Here is a 10,399-nt window from a genome sequence, read left to right as displayed (position 1 = left end):
TATACATGCTAATCAGCACAACATCCTTATTGGCTGGTCCTGGGTCAGCTGTAAAGGGGTGTTACAGTATGAGCCTCTAACAGGACACTAATTGGGCTGTAACTGTGGAGCTGGATGACTACTGAAGTCATCTACCCTGTCCCTAAGGAACTCCACTCCTAACACTCTCTATGCCAGATCAGGCTCCTGTAACCCTGAAAGAGAGGAGGCACAATACGTCAGCTCTTTTTTTAAGCCTGCTCCCTGCCCCTCTTTTACGATGTGTGGCTGACATGGGTTTAAATAGTATTTGACTGTTTGCTTTAGCCTGTGGGTGGGTTTGGTGGTTGGGCTTGACATATGAGACTGTTCTATTGGTGCCTTTGAGCCAAGCAAGCTCAATCAACCATAGCTTAATGTGTGAATTGATTTCGAATAGTATTTGAACCCAAGACAACTTTGCTCAGGGTAGACGGGGCAAATGTCCCGGTGACCCCCCCCCCCTCCTTGAGGAGCTGCTCCCTGTCCCCCTCTCTGAGATCGGGACAGAGGGAGGAGATAAGAAACTGAACACCGCAGGAGCGAGGGTAAAAATAGTGCTCATGTGTCCCGGGGCGCGGCCTCTCCCAGCCCCCAGGCGTGTCCTTACACCACATTACATACAGCAGGAGGGGGAAGGAAAACACTGGTGGTGGGATGGGGATGGAACTACAAGGTCGGGATAAATTAAACCTGGGTTCAAATACTACTTGTATTACATTGAGCGTTTGCTTTAGCCTGCCTAGAATGCCAGGTGGGTGGGGCTTGCAGATTTGGGACTAATCTGTTGGGCTGTTAAGCTACAGGCAAGCACAGGTGATGAATTGATGTAGCGGTGCATGGTGGCTGGGTATTAACAGGGGATGTTACTAATGATGGCTGTGTTCTTGACCTTGTTGGGGGTCGAGGACAGTGACAGTCACACTGGATTCTATAGTCTGACCTACTGACCACTGTGACATAAGGGTCAGATTCCACACAGGCACAACATTTCCAACATGGTTTCTGACAAAAACAACTTGAGACAAAAGTACAGCCGATTGGGCAATAACAAGTGGCCACTGGTTCAATGTAAACTCTGTTTAAGTCCCAATGAAATACGGTAACTATCCTTTTTAAATTGCTTTGGCTATCTGGATTCGGTGCAGATGCACCTATTGGTGTCCATCCGAGCCGTTGCACACGTCATAGATCAGTACTCAGCTGTAGGCTATAGCCTTTTCCATGGCATTAATGAATTCTAATACCAAACATTATGTTGTTATTGTGAATCATTACTCATTCTTCATGCTGTTGATTTTCCAAGTCTTTTATACACCACACACACACAGTATAGCTATAATCTGTGTCATCACAAACTGGACTCATACAACCTTTATCTCAATCACGGATTATTATATTTCTTTGATTCGCTGCCAGGCTTGTTATCGACATTCACAAGCACCATTTCAATAACGGATCATACAACATGCATCCTATATCAGAGACGTTGATATGTAGCCTGTCCACTTCTGACAGCCCAGACATGATGTATTTCTCCTGTGTATTCTGCTGTTAGGCCTGTTGACACAGTACAGTGGCAGATGACTCTCAATCTTGGACTATAGGTAGGATAAACTTATTCAAGGATAAGAATAATTGTTTCTTATAGTAGGACCACATTGTTTGGTTATTTTAGTCCAAATGTGCATTCCTATTGCGCAAGAATGTGTGCCCCCCCACACACACACACACCCTCCACAATCCCCGGGTGTCTGGTTTCGATTGAACAGGGTGAAGGAGCTTGGAGGGGGTGGTTGTTCTATTAGCTGGTGTAGTGATTGTCAGGTGACATTCCTGACATGCCGGCTCATCTTATTTTACGAAAGAATGCGTCTCCTATTGAGAGAACAATTGAACCAATAAGACAGAAGAATAAAGTGTCTTTCTGCCTGTTATTGGTAATTTCATACTACAGTGACCACACACACAAATGATTGGCCAACGTCCACCTCTGTCATAATGTATTGGTAAAACATGCAACACACAAACTGGAGAATGAAAACAAGAACAAGCCTTTACTTTTGCCAACTGTAGCATTGAATACAAGGGAAGCCAGTGATCATTTGGCCTACCTTGATAAATAAAAGTATGAATAGCCAATCAGTCTTGATAAAAAGTATGAATAGTCCTGACTCACCAAAACAAAGTGTAAAGGGAAGCCAGCTTGGATATGCCATCACTCCTATCACAGAAAAATACCTTGAATTGTTGCATCTCGTTTTGTTGTTGTCCAACCAACGGTGGCCATCTTGCTAAAATGGACCCTTTCCTAAATTTGCCATGGGTGGAGATGGGTATTTGGATTTGTGGGTTTACTTAGTTCTCTGCACTGGCCAATGATTATTACAGTGATTTTGATTCAACCATAAAATACATTGTGCCCCTGGACTAAGAAGATTGAAGTTCAATATGTAGCTAGATGTAGAAGGCTAATATTAACTAGATAACATTGCCCATGAAAGGAAGTTATTCTAGCGAGCAAGCGTTTTAGCCAGGTAGCCTAAGACAACAACAAATAAAAGCGTGTACTGTATGACAATCATAGACCGTTTCGTCAACGTGCAAGAGGAAGGATGGCATTGACCTCTACAAGTAGGGTGAGTCAACATGTTTTTTCCACTTGCACGAACAAACACACATCAGAACCATGGACAGCCACATATTTAGCTTCCATTGATTGGACACTTGTTAGTGGTATCTTTTTGATGTCACTGTTTTATACTAAGCTCCGGTTGATGCTGCAATAGTAGAGGCAGCTCCTGTTTTCTTTGCGACTTTCAGTAACTGTCCCTGGTTCTAAATCATTCGTCCGAAAATGTTGGAAACATGAACTTTGTTGACCATGCTGTATGTCAGGTAACTAACTGTTACATACAATATGCTTTGTGGACTAAACCGGACAGAGTTGCACTCCGGTTTTGTGATGAAACAGAGGTGTGATTGAATGTATTCTGCCACTGTGTCTACTTATTGTCTCGTCCTTTAGACCTAAATATCACGTTGTCAAGACATATGGACTAACAGGTTATAGAGCAAATAACAAAATTATCACAACAGACAGGTTGTAATATGGCTATTTTTTTCTGGCTTGGCTTCCCAGGGGATTTTTTTAACCCCACGCACATCTACTTATTATCCTACCACCGAATTCGTGTCAGTTGTTTATGGCCTAATGCAAATAGGTGTGCAGCGTCAATAGGAAAAGGCTAACTTGATTTGTAGGGCACTATGCTTATTACGACCAAAAAAACATCCTGTTAAACGTTGTGCTTCATGACGTACTGATGCTGCGGACCCAACAGGACCCTGCTTTTCGTTGTGTGTTTTGACTACTCCCCTATACAACCATAAGAGGAGGAAGACTCTCACTGTTTAAAAATATCACATGAGAAGCTTTCTGCAGTTGTAGGTTCTGGTGGTTCGGCGCATTATTAAAAATCCGCTCCGGAACACGCAAATCCAGCCCATTTCAGTGCCCATCTATCACCCACCTACTTCAGGCTAGAATGTCAACCAATAAAATAATTTGCGACCCTTGTAAAGGGGTTTGGAAATGCTGACCCGAGACAAGGCGTCTCGAATCAGTTCCTTAGCCGACTAAATATAGCCCTGTCCCCGTCCTTCTAAAGGCCTGCCAGCGCTCCAAGAGGCGACCACAGCTCCACTTTCCGTATTGCCCTAAGAAAGTTAGAGAACTTCCAAAGTGGCATCTGACCCGCCCCGTGACATCACCACCCGATCATAAATAAGAGAGGGACATTGAGCATGGTTCAGGACCACTCTCTCTCTCTCGGGACTCCGGCTTCTTTAGTATTTCTTTCTGCCCCGTGTCAACTCCTTCATCTCCGTAATGGTGTGTACTTTGGGATTTACCACTGCCTGAATGCTTTTTTTGTGCCTATACATTTGTGTGGCTTTGGGGCTATTGGATGATCTAAAAGCCTGACGTTGCTACAGAACTACCATCTGTGTGGCTTTGGGGCTATTGGATGATCTAAACGCCTGACGTTGCTACAGAACTACCATCTGTGTGATTTGGTATAGAGATTGGATATCAAGATTTGGGTGGTTCCTTTCTTTAACAAAATAAGCCACTGTCATACTCCATTTTGGGGGGAAGAAACCAAGGTGGAAGTATTAGATTAGAGCTTCTCATTGGGCTCCACAGAGAAACCTTGGAATATCTCCCTAATGCTTATCTGTACATCTCTACGTACTTGTACCATTGAAAGCATTTAATCTAGCCATCGTCACACTAACTACTGTAATTACTACTGAATGTAGACCTCCTATACACCTGTACTTGTATGTTATTCTGTTGAGCACCTGCATCACTTTGAGATTAGTCTCTGTATCACCATGGTGCCGGCGATGTGTTGGTACTTTGAGAACGGCAGGACGCCCGTGGTACATGGTGGTGATGGATTGGTTATAACAGGTCCCAGATCAGGTCCTAGGGACTCATCCTTGTCTTGTGCTGTGTGCATCTTTAATAGGCTGATGCTGCTCCCGCTGAGGCATCAAGCGCCTCCGCTTTTCGGCCGACCAGCTCGAGGGTAAGTGAAGTGTGTTTAGTTTCTCAGGGCCGTCTCTTTGTTCAGTCTATCTACTCTCTAGGTGAGGACTCTGTGTAGGACTAGGTGAGGACTCTGTGTAGGACTAGGTGAGGACTCTGTGTAGGACTAGGTGAGGACTCTGTGTAGGACTAGGTGAGGACTCTGTGTAGGACTAGGTGAGGACTCTGTGTAGGACTAGGTGAGGACTGTGTGTAGGACTAGGTGAGGACTGTGTGTAGGACTAGGTGAGGACTGTGTGTAGGACTAGGTGAGGACTGTGTGTAGGACTAGGTGAGGACTGTGTGTAGGACTAGGTGAGGACTCTGTGTAGGACTAGGTGAGGACTCTGTGTGGGACTAGGTGAGGACTCTGTGTGGGACTAGGTGAGGACTCTGTGTGGGACTAGGTGAGGACTAGGTGAGGACTGTGTGTAGGACTAGGTGAGGACTGTGTGTAGGACTAGGTGAGGACTGTGTGTAGGACTAGGTGAGGACTGTGTGTAGGACTAGGTGAGGACTCTGTGTAGGACTAGGTGAGGACTCTGTGTAGGACTAGGTGGGCTAGGTGAGGACTCTGTGTAGGACTAGGTGAGGACTCTGTGTAGGACTAGGTGAGGACTCTGTGTAGGACTAGGTGAGGACTCTGTGTAGGACTAGGTGAGGACTCTGTGTAGGACTAGGTGAGGACTATGTCTTTACAGATAGCTCAGTGATAAAGCATGTCCCCTGTGTTTTACAAAGTAGCACTCACCAAGTTCAATAGGCAAAATTACACTCAGTCAAGTTGCCCCCAGAATACATTCCCCTGTGGACTAGCTTTAGTTATCCTCTCAACGTAGAATTGTATGATCTGCATGGCTTCTGCACCATGAGGTCCCCTCTGTGAGGGCCTAACAAAGTGTGATAAGTCACTGGAAATGACCTAAGTTGTGTCCACTAGTTTTGGAGCCCATGGCCTTGACAACACAAGTGCAGGGGCTTGTTCAGCTGTCCAGAGGAGATTAGTGTCCCTGCTTCTATTCTGAGCAGCACTGTCTTGTCTTGAATGACAGAGCACAGTGGTCCTTGGGGCCCGCGTGGCCAGCCGCATCTCCGTACAGCAGGAGCCTGACCCCCCCCTCCCTCCACCCTTTGTTCCTCACTGAAGGACATGATCTTTTAAAAGACTCCTTTAGAGTGGCTGTTGTTTTTGTGTAGAGCTAGTTGGTGTGTAGAACTAGTGGCAGTTGGTGTGTAGAACTAGTGGCAGTTGGTGTGTAGAACTAGTGGCAGTTGGTGTAGAACTAGTGGCAGTTGGTGTGTAGAACTAGTGGCAGTTGGTGTGTAGAACTAGTGGCAGTTGGTGTGTAGAACTAGTGGCAGTTGGTGTGTAGAACTAGTGGCAGTTGGTGTGTAGAACTAGTGGCAGTTGGTGTGTAGAACTAGTGGCAGTTGGTGTGTAGAACTGGGGGCAGTTGGTGTGTAGAACTGGCGGCAGCTGGTGTGTAGAACTGGCGGCAGCTGGTGTGTAGAACTGGGGGCAGCTGGTGTGTAGAACTGGCGGCAGCTGGTGTGTAGAACTGGCGGCAGCTGGTGTGTAGAACTGGCGGCAGCTGGTGTGTGTGTGTGTGGTGTGTAGAACTAACTAGTGGTAGGTAACTGGTCAGAAAAGGGTGAGCTGGAAATGAACTGTTGAGGCCCTTTATTCATTTTAGCACCTAGTTAAGTATCACGTCAGTCAGTGGCAGTCCAGTGGAATGTACACTCTCCTATACTGGACACATCATTAACACACTGTTCATAAGACCATATACAATTCCTGTATGTCATCTTATACAATACAATTATTGTATAGGTGTTATTTTATCAGACAAGTCACTATTGATCAACTTTCATAAATAAGCATTAATAAACAAATGTTTTTTCATTATTTGTAAACATTTATAACCATTTATAATGTAATAAAATGTATTATAAAGTGTTTCCTAAAGAATCCACTGCTTCTGCATACTCTAGATTAGAGAAATTGCTATTGGCTGGAGGAGCAGCTTGGCTGGGTGCTGCAGGAATACAGGCGAGCCCATTTGGCTGGAGGAGCAGCTAGGCTGGGTGCTGCAGGAGAAGCTAGGCTGGGTGCTGCAGGAATACAGGCGAGCCCATTTGGCTGGAGGAGCAGCTAGGCTGGGTGCTGCAGGAGAAGCTAGGCTGGGTGCTGCAGGAATGCAGGCGGGCCCCATTGGCTGGAGGAGCAGCTAGGCTGGGTGCTGCAGGAGAAGCTAGGCTGGGTGCTGCAGGAGAAGCTAGGCTGGGTGCTGCAGGAGAAGCTAGGCTGGGTGCTGCAGGAGAAGCTAGGCTGGGTGCTGCAGGAGAAGCTAGGCTGGGTGCTGCAGGAATGCAGGCGGGCCCCATTGGCTGGAGGAGCAGCTAGGCTGGGTGCTGCAGGAGAAGCTAGGCTGGGTGCTGCAGGAATGCAGGCGGGCCCCATTGGCTGGAGGAGAAGCTAGGCTGGGTGCTACAGGAATGCAGGCTGGCCCCATTGGCTGGAGGAGAAGCTAGGCTGGGTGCTACAGGAATGCAGGCGGGCCCCATTGGCTGGAGGAGAAGCTAGGCTGGGTGCTACAGGAATGCAGGCGGGCCCCATTGGCTGGAGGAGAAGCTAGGCTGGGTGCTACAGGAATGCAGACGGGCCCTATGCTAGCGTGTGTTGATTACTCCAGAGTCAGCATTCTTCTGTTTAAACCGAGCAGGCGGACACGCCCGTGCCCGTATTTGGCATGGGTTACTTTCTTAGGGTGTATTGCTTGTCAGGCGCTGGTTCTAAATGCCAAACGCCAGCAGGCCTTGTAGGGGGAGTGAGGGAGGGGGGCAGCTGCTGCAGTTCAGAAATCACATAAGGCCAGTAATCTGTTGGATCACTTTCAATTGGGATTCACAGTGGAGTCCATAGAAATAGAGACCCGCCTGCCATGCTACCTTTCTGCACCTCTACAGTTTATAATTATTCAGGGGACAATGAGGGAGGAATCAAGCGGTCGCCATCTTGGAATCTGCAGCACAGCAACATGAGACATGTCGTTTCTCACCATTCTCCAGTGCTGCATTTAGAATGAACTTTTACGAGAACGGTGTCATTGATTGCGTGTAGTTTTACTACAAGTATTGAACAAATATCTGGTCTGTTTTGCCATTGGTTCACAAAACAAAATGACTAATAACGACGAAGCTCCTTTTCGTCCCTTTCAATAACTAAAATATTCCAACTTTGATTTATTGAAACATTTTGAGAGTGAAGAGTTGTCAGGTTACTTACTGTATGTTTGTGCCCACTTTCTGCTTGTCTTCATCCAACTCATTGTAACTCTTCTGCTCTTCCCTCCGCCCTCCAGACTTCAAAGAGGCCTTCGGGCTCTTCGACAGAGTCGGTGACAGCATGATTGGATACAACCAGGTGGCTGATGTCATGCGCGCCCTGGGACAGAACCCCCAGAACAAGGAGGTTGCAGCGATCCTGGGAAAACCAACCCCCGATGGTGAGACCACCACTACTCCTATAGGTTGAGAGAACGTTGTGAGAACGTCATGATACGTTCAGGTATAAATGTAGTATGAAGACCAAACAGGCCTCTCAACTCCTGTAGAATAAGTAATGATGTCTGTTCTAGTCATGACATTGCAAAGTCCCACATACGTTTGCCCTACTGAATGTGGCCCCGGGGATGGAATAGTCCCAAAAGTGTAAATCCCACCCCACCGCCCTCCAGGTGGTCTTGATCAAACACTCCACGTATTTGAAATAAACAAATACTCTTTGAACCCACATCTGGTAACAATGTGAATGTTTATTTTGTTGTCTCGTTGAAAGACTGATTATATCAAATAATAATGAGGTAACGACCGTCACTAGCGAGACACTACTGTTGTACGTGGTGTGTACGGTGTGATCGTATGAAAACAAGCAGTGGAAGGCTGTAGATGGACCACCCTACCGTGTGTGACTAATGTTGATCTCTTCTCCTTCGCCGTGTCAGATATGGCCAACAAGAGGCTGGCCTTCGCCGACTTCATGCCCATGATGGAAAAGGTGGATAAAATAGTGAAGGGTACACTTGATGACTACGTTGAGGGTCTCGCGTCTTCGACAAGGAGGGCAACGGCACCGTGTCTGGGGCTGAGCTGCGCATCGTGCTGGGCACACTGGGTGAGTGGAGTCTACGTTTAGACACGTTCCAGTACAGCGCTGACTGGGCAGTGGGTTCGGGCTTGGCTGGGTGACATCCCTGGCCACCCTACACCCGAGGGACACTACTGCCACATTGCTTACACCTGTCTAACCGTCTCCGATCTACCCAAGTGCTTAGGGTGTAGGGTGTGTTGGGGTTGATTTTGCATTCAGGATGCGTGTGTTTTCCTGACTGGCTCGTTGTTGGTCCCTCTTAGGTGAGAAGATGTCAGAGGCCGAGATTGATTCCTCCTTATAGGTCAGGAGGACGAGAACGGCAGCATCAACTATGAGGGCAAGTCTTGTTCAACCTCTAAAGAGCCAATACCTTGGATCCTGCACAGATCACGTCACAGACTGTTTTAGTAACACTATCATTCAAATATTATACTCTTATTTAAAGTGATCAAATTGATGTTTATCAAATGATTTTATAAATGTGTTTGTCTTTTATGATTTTTTTATTTAGGCCTCTTGCTCCAGTACTTATGCTTTCTCTCTGTTCTCCCCACAGCATTCGTCAAGCACGTCCTGTCTGTGTAAGATAGTGCTTCGGCAACCAAAGCTTATCTATCTCCCAGACCCCATGGTGTCAGGAGTGTTTTTCTAAAGACCAACCTAGGAAAGAAAAGGACTATAATGGGATGTCGAAAAGCCATTCTGTGTTTGTTTTATTTTCCTCTGTCAACTTTTCAACTCATCACTACTCCTCTCTACGGAAGTGACCTCTCCGCTGTCAGATGACGACCCTCGCCCCCACCTGGGGCGTGTTTCTCCACTTGGGGTGGGACGGTGACCACTCATCAAGTAGGGGATTGTACCCTCTGCCCCGCCCACCTCATGTCATCATCATCTTGCCAGCAATGATTGCTGGCTGGAAAAGATTGTGGATCGGCCGCCAAGCCCCTCCCCCATCAGTTATATTTATTTTCACTCTGCCGTTTCAGAATAAACTTTTCCAAAAGTACATCCCCCACCTGGCTTGATTGTTGGTCTTCTTCTTTGAGCTTTGTGACGATGCACTATTTTACAGGTGTCCTCCATGAAAAGATAAGACAGGAATATTAGATGTGTATAAATACACCTTCACTGAAATACAACTAGCATATATCATAGCATATTTTTCATAAACATGTAGTTATATTAAACAAGTGAACTACTGTCACCTGTTGACTGAAAGAACACTATTTGCTGAATCTACAGTTACATGTTGTAATGGTAAGTTAAAGGCCCAATGCACCCGTTTTTATTATGGTTTTCAATGGGTGGACCGGGGTGGTGGGGGCTGAAAACTAGCATTTATTGGCAGAGAGTTTTGGAACTCTATTACTGGTTTATTAACTAAACTCCATCTCACCAAAACAGGCTGAAACTTAAGGCATTCTTATCTAAACAGCTCTTACTCTAAAAGGGCATTATCATAATTTTCACAATTTCACAGTATTATACCAACCTCAGTGTGAAAATGTATAATACAGGAAAGTCACGTTTTTGACTGCAATGGGCCTTTAATGTGATGAAAATAGGAAGGTTGAAGACATTACAAATAACTTTTCTTCCATCGACTGTTTGACACATCTTCAGAA

The 10,399-nt window shown here is 46.2% G+C and overlaps 1 pseudogene; it reads left to right on the top strand.

Moving 5' to 3' along the window:
• Positions 1–3,254: 3,254 nt before the first annotated feature.
• Positions 3,255–9,789, top strand: LOC124018688 (annotated as a pseudogene).
• Positions 9,790–10,399: the final 610 nt, after the last annotated feature.

This window comes from Oncorhynchus gorbuscha, unplaced genomic scaffold (genome assembly GCF_021184085.1).
Source record: "Oncorhynchus gorbuscha isolate QuinsamMale2020 ecotype Even-year unplaced genomic scaffold, OgorEven_v1.0 Un_scaffold_563, whole genome shotgun sequence".
NCBI classification, from domain to species: domain Eukaryota; kingdom Metazoa; phylum Chordata; class Actinopteri; order Salmoniformes; family Salmonidae; genus Oncorhynchus; species Oncorhynchus gorbuscha.
The sequence above is the reverse complement of the archived record's forward strand: the minus strand, read 5'-3'. Positions and strand labels throughout refer to the sequence as shown.